At 36.0% G+C, this 13517-nt stretch overlaps 1 long non-coding RNA gene across 1 annotated transcript; it reads right to left on the minus strand.

The window, feature by feature from the left end:
* Positions 1-954: 954 nt before the first annotated feature.
* LOC106302116 lies at positions 955-2129 on the minus strand. Its single transcript, XR_001262357.1, has 3 exons — positions 2028-2129; positions 1658-1745; positions 955-1395 (listed from the first exon to the last, which is right to left on the minus strand). It is a non-coding gene; the product is annotated as an uncharacterized LOC106302116 (long non-coding RNA).
* Positions 2130-13517: the final 11388 nt, after the last annotated feature.

Consider the following 13517-nt stretch of genomic DNA (forward strand, 5'->3'; position numbering starts at 1 on the left):
AAAAATTAATTAAATTTTAGTTATGGTGTTTAATTGGCTGAATTATAGACATGTTTCATTTCTAACTTTTTTTTTTTCAATTTGTCTCTGAGTAATTTAATGGACCCTCTTCTTAAATCTACAATATATATTTTTGTGATTTTTTTCTTAAATCATATGTTTAAAATTTTTAATATTATCTTGATCAAAAAACTTACAACTACTTAAAAATTATAGACTAAATTCTTACAATAAATTTTTTCCATTTACAACGCACTTAATTAGACTCGTTATCTAAATATTATTTATCTTACTTATATAAGTTTTGTTGTAAAATATTGTTAAATGTACAACTAATTAAATATTATTTTTCTCAGTTACTGCCTTGTGCTTTTCAGTTGTTCCATTTGTTTAAAAGTCAAAAAGCAAATCATATTTCTAGACAAAAATATGTCTGGTGGGTACCAAACGCAGCTTGGCTCAAGACTTGTCTCGAGGTTAGACTCACTGCCGAGACAGTAACGGAGGAGTATTATGATATAGAAAGAAACAAATGAAAAGTTCCTAACTCATGCCTGGACTTAGGTTCTAGTGAAAACGCATGATATCAAATGTGTATAGCTCATTCACAAACAAATCCTAGGTGAGATATACTTTTACTTTGCTACTACTGAAGCAAAAAGTTCTTGTATGAAATTTGGTTGAAGATGTAAATAGAGCGCATAAGGTACTTGTCTTTACTGCATAGTGTTAGAGGAATGTGTATAATATTTATTCTGAAGGCTATTTTAATTATCAACTTAGTAGTTCAGTTAAATTTTATATAATAGAATCATAGGGGAAGCTTTACGTATTTGGATTGGTAGTAAAAGTAAAACAAAGATGGTGGCAATCCCTTTATTATTTTGAATTATCAAGTTAACGCATTCTGAAATACCAAGTCAAAAATTAAAACTGCACTTGGGGGGTGTCCATACCATGTCATCATCAAGATCCTCTTCGTCATCAGAAACTTGAGGTGGACTTAAAAAGGTGAAGAAACTCTCACAGTCCTCAGTCTTAGTGATCGGCTTTGTGTTTTTGGATCCCTTATTTGGCTTCTTTTTAAGGATCCTCCGAGTCAAACACTTTCCAGGAAACCACTCAATCTCCGTCCTGGATAATACTTAAAAGATCAATAAGACTTCTAGAGAACCATAAAACAGTAAATGCATGATAAAATCAAAAGATCATATCCAATGGCCTTCTCGAGGATAGGCTCATCTTCATATCATGTGATATGTCTTGGTCAAGACTGTGTTCTTGAAGTAAGGGTTCTCATCAAAGAAAAACTCGAGCTTAAAAACCCGTTTGGTTCTTCAACGCTGTTCCACTTGATATCCTTAAGATACTTAAGAGCACCTTCATCTCAGGTATCTAGAATCATTGGGGAAAAAGTACATCAAGATAAAGAGAATCGAATTTTAATAAACAAAAACAATATAAGAGTATCCTAATAATGGACCTCTTCAGCAGTAATTTCATTGTTTTTTAATGCAATAAGCCATAAATCAGGTACTTCTTTCGCTGCAGGAAACAAAAAAGAAAAACAGATGCTCGTATAAATTGAAACAATATTTCACGATCATCAGAAACTAAAAACATAATCAGGTTTTAGTGTGCGCAATAGATAGCATACCTTCAGCAGTTTTGTCTTCTCATTTTTCTGTTTTCACTTCTTCTGGTGCACCTTCAACTTCAACCACACCAGTGACAATCTCATATCGCTGTTTTATGTGAACAATGCGATAGGAAAGCAGAAAACCATTAGTGTCAGTTACTTATAATCATACGACAGAGAGAAGTCTTGTTAAACTTGTATTAGTCATCTTAGGAAAGCAGAAAAACATCAATATATCAGTTATAAGCATGTGGGAATACAAAAAGAAGTAAAGAACACTCAACACTATTAACATATAAGTAAGTAGCAACGCATAGAAGTATTTTTAATCAAACTTTTATTAGTTGAGGTTTCATGTGATGATAGAATCAAAGACCATTTGCATTACCTTGGTATAGAAAGGCTGATACAATTTCTGATATTTAGCTTCTAGTGCTGCTCTCTGACTCTCCTCGAAGAACTTTGCTTCGATTTCATCATGTTGGTTCTACAGTGCAAAACTGAATTAAGGAATCAGATATAACTCTGGACTCCCCCAAAATGTAATCAGAGCCAACGATTTCAAACCAAATGCAAAATGAGATTGTGTTAGAAAACAGAGAAAACAAAAAAACTTTAATGTTTTACTGCCCAAAAGAGATGAAGTAATGCACGTCAAAACAACTCCAATCTCTGGGATTATTCCACACTTCGTCTCCTCCAACAGTTTTCTCTTCCTTCCATCCAATCAAATTTTAACAGAAGAGATCGATCTACCGGTGGAGTTTGAGGAGATGGTGTCACCCGAAAACGCTAATTGGATATCCGACCTGATCGATACCGACTATGGAAGCTTCACCATCCAAGGTCCTGGTTTCTCTTGGCCCGTTCACCAACCTCTTGGCGTTTCTTCTAACTCCAGGACTGCGTGTTTGACTGCATGTGTACGCCGGAGATTACCGGGAAGGATGTCTCCGGTTTTAAGTCGGCGGTTTTGGCGAAGTATTACGGCGAGAAGAAAAGACGACAGAAAGAGAAGAAAAAAAGAGAGAACACAGACGAAGTGCAGCGTTTTGGAAGAGGGGCAGGTGTCGCGACGTCAGGCTTCAAATTAGTGATGTGGACGCTGAGGTGGCTTCACCAGGAGAGAGTAAACCCTCTTTTATTAGTATAGATTTTTCCGTCCATAATTCTTCTATCCACAGCCACTGTCCACTTCCACCAAAAAACTTATAACAAAACATTATATACAAAAAATATTATAATTTATTATACTAAATATATTTTTATGTATCTTAAAAAGGATATAATATATAATAATAATATAAAAGTACAATTAACAGTATAACTAAATTTATTTACCATTTAAAATACAGCTCATTCTCATTGGCAGCAAAAAGGGTTATTATGTCATAAAATAGTAAACATCATATTTAAAGTAGGGAGAATTTCATGTTTACCATTTTTATGGTACCATTATTCATCTTTATCACCACTAAAAGAATATTTTCGAAAATATCATCCTCATTAAGTGACAAAAGACTTTTATATACCATTGTTCTCTATATATATATATAATAAATAATTATTTAAATAAAAAAAATATGTTTTGGAATTATACGTTTTCAAATTCGAACTTTTTATAAAAAAATTTGTATATTTTTTTCAAAATTTCTTTTTGAAAATCGAAAATAATGTTTGAAACCTTTTTTATATTTTTTTAAGTATTTATTTATACATATTTATTAGAATCCTAAATTTCAAATTCTAAAAACCATACCCCGCCCTTCAACTCTAAACCCTAAGTCTATAATAGTTAACTTGAGGGTTATAAATGTCATTTCTCCTTCATTAAAAGTAAGAGTAAAATTGGTTAATGTAAACATGAAAAGTGGTACTATGAATGTGGTATTTTTGAAAATTTCCATTTAAAGTACATATCCAGTCAAAAATATTTTAAGATGTTAAAAATCTCCACAAAATAACTTTTTAAGTAATGCACTATTTGAAAATAAATCTTTATTTTACTTAAACCATTACACTAATTAACTTTTGAAATGGAAAATCTTAAAACTAAATTATTTTTATGTATTTGATATAAATATAGGGAGTTTACCGAATTATGAGATGTGTATGGTCTTTTTACTTCATAGTAAGCATAGATGTGCTTCCTATAATTATAATCAATTAGATATTTAAATTTAAATTCTGATGTAACTATGTTATCACAAATTAATCGATATTTATAATATAATTAATTATTATTTTTATAACCGTGGGATTTCAAAGGCTTTCCAGACCCAAATACTTATACCATGAGACCTTGTATCCGGGTACAAAACTAATTCATCAGTATGGAACGATTAGGTGGCCAAAGAGAATCGAACCTTGAGTGAAAGCTCCAGCTAGAATCTCTTTACCACTAGACCAAAACCACTTAGTTATTAAAATTAAATATCTAATTTGTTCCAACATGGCCAATTGTTCTTATAAACAGATTTAAATATCTAATTACATAAACAATTGGCCAAGTTGGAACATGTTGGAACATGTGGTTGTACTTGATTTACATGCAACAATCTTATTGGATTCTTGGCTAACCTTGTCCCATAAACGCACTTTTTATCCCGAAAATTTTGTAATTGTATACGCCACATTATCATATATGTGGTATATATTATTCTTAGTAGCGTAACTTCTAAAATAATAACTGCTACTTTAAATTTATTTAAATTATTTAACCTAATTTTTCTTCCTTTAACCTAACTGGCTCTGAAATAAAATGTTTTTTTTTCTTTTGATAAGTATGTGAATTTCACTATGAGAATAATGATACAAAGAGATACAATTGGCTTTGAGTGATCAAAACCCTTGGATCTAAGGAAGCTAATGAAAGCATGGGTCTGTGCAAGCCCCCAAAAAGATAAAAAAGACAACCACAATGAAGGTTTAATCTACCCTACAAAGATTGATTAAAGCTTGACTAACTAATTCCTAAAGCATCAATTACAGTTCCAGTAGACCAAAGGCGGGTCTAGCATCCCTAGCCTGAGCAAGCGCAATAATCATTGGAGGCAATTGACCGGAGAACAATCCTAGGCGCGGAAGATTGTCCCGAAGGCGACCCGAAAGGACAAGCAGGCAAAGCGGGGTTGACCAAGACCCGGTCCGGCTATCGCCCAAAGGGGTCCACTCCAGACGCTGAAGCACCTCCAGAGATCGACATAGCTGTTACCTGGAAACCCTCAACCGAGAATAGATGCCATCAGTTAACGAATGGAGTACGTAACGCAAGGGGAAGCAAGCGACGGTTTAAGGCACTCGACACCGGTCCCTTCCCACATGCAGAAGACTCAAAAGATTTCTGGCATCAGAACAAGGCGGAGGCAGAGTACAACTACGGCGAGTCTCATTCTGGAACATAGAATAACAGGGGAGTCGAAGGTGAATCAACTCCGATCAACAGGCGACAGTAATAACCGCCATGGTTGATGCTACGGGAAAGAGACCAAATAGAAGTCCCCAACGACAGCCTCATGTCGCCTTTTCATCTCAAATCTGAAGAGGATTGAGAAGGGGAAGTTCTAACCGAGCGAACGAAGGAGGGAGAGATGGAGACAAGAGGTGAAGGTACAAGCAAGAGAGGCAACGACAGCGACACACTGCAGCTCCGGCGAACCTCCGCGACTGAAACTGACCCAGATCCAGTCTGACCTAACTCCAGATCTACCACTGGATCGACGCTTCCTGAGGCCAAATGGTCTTCCATAGCCTCGCCGACACTGCAGAGACGGCGAGTACACACACGACGTCCGATTAGATACGCCGGATCCGGCCGCAACCCGACGTAAATCCACAAGTGCTTAGCAAAGAGGGACTGGGAGAACGCCTAGCAGACAGGGAAGAGGCGAAGACAAGAGCAGAGCAAGGGGGGCGACCGACGCCGGCCACCAAGCCAGAAAATTAGGGTTCCGCCGAGTAGAAGTGGTGTTGTGGGGGAGAGATTTGAGAGAGATTCTCTCTCTCCTCTCTCTTATAAATTATCCTGAAATAAAATATTTAGCAAGAAAAAATATTTAAACAGTTTTATTTTGGTTGATAAAATTTAGTTGTTGGGATCACATTCACATGCGTGTGTTCCTTCATATCTTAAGGTCCCTACACATAATCTAATTGATGATCCTGTGCTTGTCACTCTTTATAGCCACTCGTATAAATGAGCTTAAGCAACTTGACACTGCCATTAAACCCCATAAGCGTTGTTGTTTTTTCGTACTTCCATTAAACCTTCCTTGACGTAACATAAAGCAATCCATTAGTGAAGTGCATATGACGCGCTTATACGGGAAGTAATTAAGCAAAGAGTTGCCTCCTCCTAATTAAATCGCAGCCACAGAAAACTAGAAATGGCTTTTCTTAAAAATGGCTTAAGACTACTTAAACTTTTGGATGATACGCCAAATCAAGTGTCCTCTCAAATATGGAAATTTTGTAACTATGCTTTAACGAAGAGATTTCGACCACTCTTGTTAATCTAAATAATTTAATCTTTCTAATGGATCTCAAAAATTCTTCAAAAATTGGAGTTATGAATTATACTAGCTTATCTAAAAAGTAATCTATGAAAGAATGTCTACAGATGATTTCGTATAAAAAATGTGTAGTTATTGATTTTATGAATATACAATCTTAACGCTCCAAAAAGTATCAAAAATTAAGTGAATACAAGAGTAATAAGAGTATAAGTTCGTTGTGTCTAGGCTTAGGATTCCCCTCTAATTTTTTGGATGTTCTCTTATAGGCGACAAGAATGGATCATAAGAGCATCATTAATAGAGTTTCTTAAGGTGGAGTTCTTAACGGAATATAAGAAACCGTTTTTTAACTTTTAACTAAAAAAATTAAGAACAGACTCTTAAATAAGATATTTAAGAGCCGGTTCTTATCTTTTTAGTTAAAAGTTAAGATACCGTTTCTTATAATCCGATAAGAACTCAACCCTAAGAACCTCATTAATCATGCTCTAATGGCAATGTGATCTTGGTGAATATCAATTGCTTTTAAAATTGTATTTGAATCCCCGATTTTTTTACGTTTTGGTTTGACCATCACAGTTCGGCGCAGATTATTCTCTCAGTTAATTTAAGATAGATCTACAATTTTCTTGGACCTATTATCTCTTTATCTGGCATTTGTGATATTGAACCAAGTTTGAAATAGGGTGAAACCCAGTTCCAACACTTTCTCTCTTTTTAAATATAGTGAATTAGGCCAACATTTAGCTCGAGGGTACCAAAACTAGTCTATCCTTTTTGTATTTTTTACGTAGTAAAAAGCTTCAGAGTATAGTAACTTTTGATTTATACCAGAATTTAAACTTTCATTTTAAAAAAATGAAAATAAACCATGTAGAAGCGTTTGCATCATTTATATTTTATAATATTTTGAAAAAATATCATCATTTATAATTCTGCACCTCGATTGTTTGTTTGCGTTTCTGTATTTGGTTTATTTGTAAATGAACCTACAACATTCACGCCACATTTTGTTTCTATTTATAAATGAACTACAACATATTCTTTTGAAACAAACGAAAAAACCGTTAATTTAAATAAAATACGAAATGTTAAAAGCAAGTGGGAAAACAAACGTTTCGTCTATGAAACTGCGTTTGCACTTTACATAATTTTCGTGGATAATTTTATGTTTTAGGTTTCATAAGTGTGTTTTTTTTTGTTTTTAATTAATTTTTTCACCACCTTTTTTATTAAAAAAAAAACGTTGCTGCTATGGTGCATAAAAAAGAACATGGATGTGGCAACAAAAGCAAGTATGAGCTAATCTAATTGTGAAGGGTCTTTCTCTTGGCTAATTTGGATGTTAAAGTTTTTATTAAGTTAGGAATTAGTTACTTGTCACTTTTAAGATAAGTGGATTTTAATTTGGTTAGGGATTAGAGTGAGTGAACTTTTCGAGAGTCAAATCTTATTGTCTCTATCTCTCTGTACCTTCTTCTTTTCTTATAGTTTATGTACTAATAAAGTTTCGCTTCAGTAACCTATATAGGCTATAGCTAATTAAGCTATGTAAAAATGGTATTAACAAAACAAGAAAAATTTAACGTCACGATCTATTAAAGGTGATATCGTTTTCCTTATGGGAGATGCTTGCAAAAGCATACGGCCAATCATTCAGTTGTCAAAGTACATAGGGAATTTATTCTACCAATTAATTACCGAGTTATACCATCAAATATTATTTGGCAACGGGGATTTGAAGGGTGTGTGGATGTACCGTGTACGATAATAATGTTAACTTGTAAAAACGACAAGGAATCCTGTAAGGAAAATTTTGAATGTCGAGGTTTGTGCATGAGGACGGAAACAAATACGTGTAGAGATACAAGTCTAAAATTTATCTCAAAATTTACCAATTTTAGCTGACTTGGATTTAATTTATAGTGCTTCATATGGGCTTCTTTTTTTAACTTTTTGCAGTCTCTAGAAACAGAATAGCTTCATAGCAGATTCTGATTCAATTTTTGTTGTAACCAAACTTTTATTTATTGAACGCATGGGCAAAGTCAGAAAATTTATTCTTTGGGTGCATTACTAAATAAAAGAACGTTAAAAAGAATTGAACTTGGAAACTGTGGGTGCACAATATGATCATTACCAATTACCTAACAAATTCTATTGGTTTTAGGTATAAAATTGTAAAGTTCATTATTTTTGTGGGTGCAATATTTACAAGGTGGCTGTTAGTGCAAAGATGAAACCACAAGTAAGCAATGCAGAATATAACTCAAGAGACAAAACAATACAAGCAACTACTATGTTTATTACAATCTCCTTTAAACAATCTATTACAAGATCCGCTTAATTTAGCTTTTATACGTCTAGTGTTAACACCCTAACACACGCTACTGAAAGATTCATAAGCTACCCGCTTATGTCTTTCTACCGTCAAGTACTTCAACCACTGCTTCAGCACGACCTAGAACACTTCCAAGAATTTCTCTCTCTCTATAAGATCAGCCTCTATATCTCTGTCAAAATACAACGACCCCATAGCTATCTTATATTATTCTCCACATTCCTGAAATCCTAGTCTCCAAGGAATCCACAATATGAAATACACTTATTTCTCTTTCTTTAAGTCATAAACTTGCTCCTCAAGTTTATTCCTCTTTCCATATCTCCAAGATACTCTCTTGCTCTCCAAGTCTACACGACTCCAGATAGCATCTTGACTCCACATGGTCTTCACCACTCAACACGACGTCTGCTTCAGCAACTACGTCATCGACTACTTCAGAGCAGACATCTTACATCAACAATCTCCCCATTTTAGCTTTGTGTACAGATCAAGCACAACATTCTTCTTGTTTAGCAACCATGTTGCAACTACGTTCCCCACCAGGAACCTTCCACACCAAATGTGCTTTTCTCCCACCACACATGCTTTTCTCCCCCATGAGATATGCATTCTCTGTACCTGAACATCACCATTCTCCCCCTGCTTGATTGCATACTACACTAAAACAGATGCTTAGATGTCAAGCCTTACAGTCCCAGCCGTCTGTTTCTTCATGTATAATCATGACACAGCCCCTGCTGCAGTGGAATAACAAGTAATGCATCACGACCTGACGCACCTGTTGAACTACACTTCGACCAGCTTCTGTTGAGGACCTGGCTTCCTTCATGTGTCGTATTCTTGACCATGAGCCCTTCCCCATCCACACCGAGTGCTCTCTGCACTCGTTGCTATTGTCTTGGAGTGATTTCACTATCATCCTCCCAAAGATCATCTCGCAACACTTCCTGACGCACTTCGATCTCTTTCTCCTTTGTGCCACAAACAACCTCGTGTCCTGGCTCCAGACTTGATGCTTCTTGATCAACCTCAATATCCCTCCTACCAGAGTTGCATCCATCTTCTGATGTCTCATCCTTGATCTCATCAAGTAAGCCACTCTTGGCTAAGGACACCTCTTCAACCCTCTTGGGTTTAGTGAACGTCTTGTTAACCTTCTTGGCCATGTTTCTGCTCTACTCACGAGCAAAACACTCCACCTTCTTGTGTCCAACCTTCCCACCGAACCAACAGCACATCCGATGTTGCTTCTTGCTTGGTCTGATACAGTTGCTGATGCACCGATCAGTCTCCTTCCTTGTACCAGCTGCACAACCATGCTTCAGAACCTCCTATATGACCTTCATGTTGTTGCACTGATGTACTACTTTCGGCTTGTTACTAACAGTTGCGCGTTGTAGAACTTCCTCTATGTCGTACGTCCCGACGTACTTTCTGACAAGCTCCTTTGGCTCCAGTTTTTGATGTGCTCCCATACATGAAATGTGATAGCCCCTTCTTTTGTACTTCCTTAATACTCTCAGCTCCTCGATATCCCAGTCCCCAATTCGCCTTGGTTGGTTGTCCCATCGAGAGTATCTTATCCAAATCTTTGGATCCAATGTTGAGTATCCTGATCTGTTTGCGATTCTCAGCCAAATCACATTCCAGCATCATTGCTCTCTCACGTTCATCAATAGCAACCTCCCTCAGTTTGTTAACCTCCTTATCCAGAGCTTCATTCTTCTCATTTACAGCAGCAAGTTCTTCAGCAAGATCTTCATACTGCTCATGCCCCTGCACCAATTCGTGTTGCAACCTCAGATTCTCATTCTTGAGATTCAACCACTTGTTGAGCATCACGTGATAATCCTCAGAGTTTGTACTAACATCTGAATCCGAGGATTCACTAGATTCCTCCTTGCGTACACCAAATGCAACAAATTTCTTTATCACCTTTCCATCTTCTTCAGAATCTGAATCATCAGACGACTGCAATGGAGCTCCAATTCCAGTCTTCAAGTTAGCTACACAGCTTCACTTCACGTAGCACTTCTTGTACGACGTCATGTAGTACTTCACAACTTCATGTAGTACTTCACGACTGATACATGGACACCTTGAGGAGTTGTTTTTCTTCAGCTTCTAAAACTTAGTCGTCACTGCACTAACAATCTCCCCCTTGATGATTGAGTTTTAGAATACAACACCCATACACTGCTTCAGCGCCCATACACTGCTTCAGCGCCCATACACTGCTTCAGCGCTCATACACTGCTTCAGCTCAACCACCATGCTTCCTGCTGTACTCTGTCTTCAGTTTTCCCTCTTGCCTTCAGGATCACACCAGTAACTTAGGTGACCCGCTCTGATACCACTTGTTAGTGCAAAGATGACACCACAATTAAGCAATGCAGAAGATAACTCAAGAGACAAAAAAATACAAGCAACCACTATGATTTATTAGAATCTCCTTTAAACAATCTATTATAAGATCTGCTTAATTCGGCTTTTACACGTCTAGTGTTAACACCCTAACACACGCTACTGAAAGATTCCTAAGTTACCCGCTTATGTCTCTCTACCATCAAGTACTTCAGCCACAGCTTCAGTACGACCCAGAACACTTCCAAGAGCTTCTCTCTCTCTCTCTCTATAAGATCAGCCTCTGTGTCTCTGTCTAAATACAGACGACCCCATAGCTATCTTATATTATTCTCCACATTCCCGAAACCCTAGTCTCCAAGGAATCCACAATATGGACGTCTTCCATATAACATTAAGTGCAACTTTCATTTTCTTGGAATGCACTTATTCCTCTTTCTTTAAGTCATAAACTTGTTCCTCAAGTTTATTCCTCTTTCCATATCTCCAAGATACTCTCTTGCTCTCCAAGTCTACACGACTCCAGCTCAGCATCTTGACTCCACATGGTCTTCACCACTCAACACGACGTCTGCTTCAGCAACTACGTGATCGACTACTTCAAAGCAGACATCTTACATCAACAGTGGCTTCGCCCTGATTGAATAACATTTATAATTTGGCTAAAAAAAGTTTAGATTTATGCATCTTGCATATGCATCTTGTATTTTTGGTATTCTTGGAGCAGATACAGAAGTTATTTGAACTATTTGGAGGTGGAAAGCAACCAGAGGAGATAGTTCAGAAAATTTGGATTCAAGGAGGCACATAGCAGCCAGCCTCTGTTGACCACTTGGAACCCATACACACAGAGCGGCCTAGTCTAGCAGTCTTAACCAAGGCTGATATCCCCCTCCTTCAGATGATCACATTCGACCATGGGGCATAGCGGTTTGCACCAACAGTTTTATCTTAACCACAAGAGGAAGGACAATGTAGCAGCTGGAGCTAGCGGCCTGTCCTGAATTCGTCTCGAAAATTCATAGCAGTCCAGCTAGCGGCCAAATGCAAAGGCCGCTACAACACCTGCACACAACGGCTCCTCCTAGCGATTGATCTATGGCCGCTACTACTCTTATTAAATCTAGTAGATTTTGAGTTTCTAGCCATTTGATATAAATAGAAGTTGTCTTTAATGAATAATAAATTATTTTTATCTACTGTATTAACTTAAAACCTCTTGGATCTTTTTGTGTTTATACAATTTCTACTTTCTCTCTTGTGTTTACTTGTGATTATCTCATTTATAAGCTTGATTATGGTTCAAGTTATCATGAGTTTATGATTTGTGAGTACACCTCTTAAATCTTTGGGCTATATAGATTTAGGGTGATCAGTGAAGAGTTAAGCTTTTTAGTGTTAAATTTGCTCGTTTCTGTACATGTTAAGTGTTCTTAATGCTAGTTTAGGTTCGATCACTCTCATCTAGACTCTAAAGATATTTTATGAAATGAAGATGTTTCTTGAAATAGTTGAATGAATTTAGTTTTTGCTCTAGCACGATTAACCAAAGGAAAGGAATTTGATATTATGATTGCTAGAAATATTAAGATTTATAGATGGTTAGTAGACTTAATCAACTGCATGTTTGATTGTATAGACCAAAGAAATTTGATGTTTAATGCTTGATCGTTTAAGGGTTTCTATCATGGAAATGAATTACTCTATCTTGGTTGGTTGTTTGCTTGGTTGTTTGGTTGGTACCTTGACTTGGAACTAATCTTTAAATCAATTATCGAATTCCCATTGGTTCATCTTATAAGTAATTGATTGAAAGCCATTTACTTTACTAATCTTTACTCGTCTTGTTTGACTAGACAGTCTAGTTACTTGGTTACTTATAAACACTTTGATTGTGTTTAGATTAAAACATGTCTTGATTAGAATTATCTTAGATTGATTTGACACCTCTTTTATGCTACAATAACTATTGAGCTTGGAATTAGGCTACAAAAGAATGTTTACTGCACATCATGTATCCTTTAAGCCGGGATGTAAACGATGTAAACCAAGACTTAGAAACCGAGTCAGAAATCAAGCTAACGCTTAATTCAACTTAGTTGGTTTGGTTCTCTATATATCTAAAAGGTGAAAACCAATCATACTACCAAAAATATTAGAAAATTGGACATATATTTAAGATTGTCATTTTGAAAATAAAGCGACGGTTTTTGTTACATAACTATTTTCTCAAAGTTTAATAAACACAATCTGTTTTTTTTTTTCAGCTTGTAATCGTTTTACATAAAAAAGATTACCTTAGTTTTTGTTTATATAAATATTAGATTTATTTGTGAACGAAATTGTATGTTTTTCACGACGAAATCAAGAGACTAATATAGAGACTTACAACTAAATAAAATAAGACTTACACATATAACGTGAGTTATGCAAAGTAAAATAAATGAATTGACACAAATCAATGTCTTACGATCGGTCCTAAGCGGAACCACTAAATAACGATCATAAATGACCCATTGACGACGGCCTTCTTTTTTATTGGGTGATATAATATACATATTCAAACTTATACATTTACATCAACAAACATGTGTATATGTGTGAACTAAATGACACATGAATGCATCAAATACTCTTCAGTCTTCAAGATATACAT

The sequence above is a fragment of the Brassica oleracea genome, chromosome C7, assembly GCF_000695525.1.
Source record: "Brassica oleracea var. oleracea cultivar TO1000 chromosome C7, BOL, whole genome shotgun sequence".
NCBI classification, from domain to species: Eukaryota; Viridiplantae; Streptophyta; class Magnoliopsida; order Brassicales; family Brassicaceae; genus Brassica; species Brassica oleracea.